The following is a 5,576-nucleotide window of genomic DNA, read 5'->3' as shown; positions in this document are numbered from 1 at the left end:
GGGAGAGGTTGAATAGGCTAGGGCTGTTTTCCCTGGAGCATCGGAGGCTGAGGGGTGACCTTATAGAGGTTTACAAAATCATGAGGGGCATGGATAGGGTAAATAGGCAAGGTCTTTTCCCTGGGGTGGGGCAGTCCAGAACTAGAGGGCAAAGGTTTAGGGTGAGAGTGGACAGATGTAAAAGTGACCTTTAGGGGCAACTTTTTCACACAGAGGGTGGTACGTGCATGGAATGAGCTGCCAGAGGAAGTGGTGGAGGCTGGTACAGTTGCAACATTTAAAAGACATCTGAATGGGCATATGAATAGGAAGGGTTTAGAGGGATATGGGCCAAGTGCTGGCTGATGGGACTAGATTGGGTTGGGATATCTGGTTGGCATGAACAAGTTGGACCGAAAGGTTTTTTCCGTGTTGTGCATCTCTATGACTCTATGACTCCATAAGTGATTATTCTGTAAAGTCAAAGTACATAGGATTGCCGGAAATACGCTGGCATGGATTGAGAATTGGTTAGCAGAGAGGGAATAAACAGTAAGAACAAATGAGTCACCTTTCAAGTAGAAACCAGATGCAAGTGGGCTAATGCAGGGATCAGTACTTGGGTCCCAGTCATTCACATCAGGAATCACCGATTTGGATGAAGGAATTAAATGAAATACTTCCAAGTTTGCTGACAACATAAAACGAGGTAGAAGTGTGATTGATAAGGATGATGTAATAACATGATGGATAAATAATTGGCCGATGTGGAGGGACGTGTCATTGTTCACTCTGATAGGAAAGGCAGAGTTTTAAGGTGGAGATGAAATTACTTTCTTTTTCTCAGATAGTTATTATCGTGTGGGATGCTCATCAAAGAGCTGGAGACTGGGTCATTGAATGTATATGGCAGAGCGAGTCAGTGTGTGACTTCAATATGCACATAGGAGAAAGTGAGGACTGCAGATGCTGGAGACCAGAGTTGAAAAATGTGGTGCTGGAAAAACACAGCAGGCCAGGCAGTATCCGAGGAGCAGGAGGATCAATGTTTCAGGCATAGGCCCTTCTTCAGGAATTCCTGAAGAAAGGCTTATGCCCAAAACATCGATTCTCCTGCTCCTCGGATGCTGTCTGGCCTGCTCTGTTTTCCAGCCCCACATTCTTCAATATGCACATAGACAGGGTAAACTAATCGAACGTTAAAGCTGTGGAGGAGGAGTTTCTGGAATGTGTTAGGTGTGGGTTTCTTGATCGGCATATTGGAGAGCTGACTAGAGAGCAGGCTAATTTTATTCTCATAAAATGTAATAAAAAAGGAAGAATTAATAACTTTTTTTTCAAAAGGGCCACAATATGATAGAATTTACATAATTTTTGAAAATTAAGTACCCCAATCCGAAGCAAGGGTGTTAATTTTGAATAAGGGAAATTATAAAGGTATGATTCACAAATTAGTTAAGAAAGATTAAGAAAATACATTAAAAAGGCATGACTGTACATAGGCAACAGATAGTCTTTAACAGAAGTTATTACAGAACGTATAGCAATTATACATTATTCAAGGGGCGAAAACAGCCAACAAAAGTGACTTGTGACTAACTAAAGAAATTAAGATTTGCACAAGATTATAGGATAAAGCTTATAAAATTGCCAGATCGGTAAATCTAAGGACTGAGAGTTTTTAGAATACAACAAAGAGGGGACCAAAAACTGGGAAAGAACAGGAGAATAGAGTTTGAATGCAGTCTGGCAAAAATACACATAATAGTGGATTGTAAAAGCTTCCTTAGGTACTTAAAAAGGAAATGTCTGGCTAAGCTGAATGTGGGTCCATTATAGGTTATGTAAGGAGGATTTATAATGGGGGAATAGAAAAATGGCAGAGAAGTTAAATGATTACTTTATGTCCGTTTTCACTGATGAAGGTACAAGAAATCTCCTCGACCTAGTAAGTAGGGAGAAGAAAGTTGAAGGAAACTAGGTGGCATAGGTGAGAGGAGAAAGAGTTAAAAGAGACCTGAGGGGCAACTTTTCATGCAGAGGGTGGTGTGTATATGGAATGAGCTGCCAGAGGAAGTTGTAGAGACTGGTACAATTACAGCATTTAAAAGACATCTGGATGGGTAAATGAACAGGAAGGGTTTAGGGGGATATGTGCCAAGTGCTGGCAAATGGGACTAGATTAATTTAAGATATCTGGTCGGCATGGACGAGTTGGACCAAAGAGTCTGTTTCTGAGCTGTACATCTCTATGACTCTAAGACTCTATGAGATTGTACCAGAGAAACTAAAGAAACCTGGAAAATGTTACATCCCCAGGAGCTGATATTCTACATCCCAGAGTGTTGAAGGACGTGACTACAGAGTTAATCAATGCATTGGTGATTATCTTTCAGTGTCCTAAAGATTCTGGAATGATTCTTACAGATCCACTATTTAAGAAACAAGAGAGATTGAAAATGGGTTAAATACTTGTATCAGTTGTAGGGAAAATACTGGAATCTATTTTAAAGAATGTGATAATTGGGTTTGGATAATAATGATCTGACTGGACATTTTCAGCATGGATTTGTGAATGGGAATTGTATTTGAGGAATTTGGGGATTTTTTTACTAACAAAATTGTTGATGGATGTAATTTACTTGGATTTTCAGACTTTTAACAAAATCCCTCACAGGAAACTAGTTAGAAATATAACAACACCTGGGATAACAGGGAAGTAATGTACTATATAGATGGATGATAGACTAATGGCCGGAAAACAAAGAGTAAAAATAAATGAATCGTTCTCAAGGTGGCAGAATATAACTAGTGAGTACCACAAGGATCACTACTTGGGTCTCATCTGTTCACTATATTTACCAATGGTTTGGAGGGGAGGACGAAATACAACATTCCCACATTTGCAGAGGACACAAGGCAAAGTGGAAATGTGTGTCATGAGGAAGCTGTAAGGTGGCTTCAGGAAGATTTTAGATTAGATTACTTACAGTGTGGAAACAGGCCCTTTGGCCCAATCAGTCCACACCGACCCACCGAAGAGCAACCCACCCAGACCCATTCCCCTACGCCTAACACTACGGGCAATTCAGCATGGCCAATTCACCTGGCCTGCACATCGTTGGACTGTGTGAGGAAACCGGAGCACCTGGAGGAAACCCACGCAGACACGGGGAGAATGTGCAAACTCCACACAGACAGTTGCCTGAGGCGGGAATTGAACCCAGGTCTCTGGCGCTGTGAGACAGCAGTGCTAACCACTGTGCCACCCTAGACAGGCTTAATGAATAAGAACATGGCTGATGGAGTATAATGTGGGAAATGTGAGGTTCTCCACTTTAACAGGAAGATCAGATGTGCAGTGTACTTTTTTAATGGCAAAATAGTAGAAGGAGAGGATGTACAAAGGGACCCGAACAACTTAGTTGATGACTCACTGAAGACTAACATGCAGGTGCAGTGAGCTACAAGGAAGGCTAGTGGAATGTTAGCTTTTATTACAAGAGGATTTGAGTACAGGAGCAGTGAATTGGAAGAGTCCGACAGGAGCTTAGTTACAACGTACCTTGAGTGCAGTGTGCAGTTTTGGTCTCCTTATCTCAGGAAACATATCGTTACCACAGCAGAAGTTTCGCTGGCTCCTGGTCCTCATTGTCCAATAATTGGGTAACCTGGGCCTGAATTCTCTCACCATGTTTCACACTTTGCTATGGTCTCTACACTTCATTGGACATTCTGCAGATGAGGAAGTGAGGACTGCAGATGCTGGAGATCAGAACTTAAAAATGTGTTGCTGGAAAAGCGCAGCGGGTCAGGCAGCATCAAAGGAACAGGAGAAGAAGGGCTTCCTGAAGAAGGGCTTGTGCCCGAAATGTCGATTCTCCTGCTCCTTTGATGCTGCCTGACCTGCTGCGCTTTTCTAACAACATATTTTTATGTTCTGCAGATAAGAAAGGCTCAAACTAAAAAGAAATCCTTCTTTATCCAGTATGACAGTGTCTGTAAATAAGGTGCAGACAGGGTCCAACCCACCCAAACGTTATACCATCTGGAGATGGTATGTAAAGTGGGCCAATTTGCCACTCTGACACATTCTCCAGGAAATGTATTCAGATTGTAGATGTACAATTTGAGTCCACAATAAGGAACGAATGGCTTCATGAGGTGTTGTTGATCTGTGAATTTTTTTAAAAAATGGTATAGTTGAAGCAATGTAGAGGTCTGACCGGTAGGTGGTGTCGTCTACCTTTCTATCCAAGAATGCTGAAGTACATCATCTGACCACAAGACAGAGGAGCAGAAGTAGGCCATTCAGCCCATCAAGTCTGCTTCACTATCCCATTAGATTATGGCTGTTAAACTAATAATCCCCCACTGGTTGGGGATTCTAGAACTGGAGGCAAAGTCTGAAAATTAGGGCCAGACCATTCAGGGAAAATGTTAGGAAGCCACTTGTACACACAGAGAGGGGCAAAGGTTTGGAACTCTCTTCCAGATACAGTGGTGGATGCTGGGTCAGTCATTAATTTTAAATCTGAGACAGATTCATTTTTAGGCAGCAAAGATATTAAGGGATATGGGCCAAAGGCAGGTACATGGGGTGAGACCACAGATCAGACATGATCTCATTGAATGGTGGAACGGAATCAAGGGGTTGAATGGCCTCCTCCTGTTCTGATGTCCCTATTTTCTCATCTTCCTATGATCTGGTAACCCTCAACTCCACTTTCTAGCCTTTTCCTCTTCATTCCCTTACTGACTAAAACGTTGTCTCTCGCAGCCTTGACTAAGTTTAACATCCAGCCTCAACAGCCCTCTGCATAAAGAATTCCATAGATTTACTATCCTCTGAGAGTAGTTCTTCCTCATCTCTGTGTTAAATGGGATCCTGCTTACTTTGAGATTCTGTCAGCTTTTTTAAAAATGTTTCCTAATGCTTAAAATGGTTGAACTGTAACTTAACACTACAGGAATCTATTCCTGATGAAGGGCTTTTGGCCGAAACATCGATTTTCCTGCTCCCCGGATGCTGCCTGACCTGCTGTGCTTTTCCAGCACCACTCTAATCTTGACTCTCATCTCCAGCATCTGCAGTACCTACTTTCGTAACTTAACAGTGACTGACTATGATGTCTCACTACCTGGAGTCCCTGGTCTCTTCTGTATCTCTGTGAAATCAAAATGCAGTGCTAATCTTTCTTTCGATTATTCCTATCTCCTTCAGGCAAGCCCACTTCTAGTTTATCTGTCAATGCAATTACCTTAGCTTTGGTACTCTCTTGTAAGCTCATCAGGGACATCAGTTCCACTTGCAGGTTCATAGTTCCTTGAAAGTGGAGTCACAGGTAGACAGGATAGTGAAGAAGGTGTTTGGTATGCTTTCCTTTATTGGCCAGAGCATTGCGTATAGGAGTTAGGAGGCCATGTTGTGGACAGGACATTGGTTAGGCCATTTTTGCAATACAAAGGACCCTCGATTCACTGAATGACATGGGTGCGGAGTGTTTTATCGAGTGTTCGATAATCGAATGCCAGCTCACACAGTTTAGGCAAAAGTGAGGACTGCAGATGCTGGAAACCAGAGTTTAGATCAGAGT

Source organism: Chiloscyllium plagiosum, chromosome 10, assembly GCF_004010195.1.
Source record: "Chiloscyllium plagiosum isolate BGI_BamShark_2017 chromosome 10, ASM401019v2, whole genome shotgun sequence".
In the NCBI taxonomy this organism is placed as follows: Eukaryota; Metazoa; Chordata; class Chondrichthyes; order Orectolobiformes; family Hemiscylliidae; genus Chiloscyllium; species Chiloscyllium plagiosum.
This window is presented reverse-complemented; position numbering follows the sequence as displayed.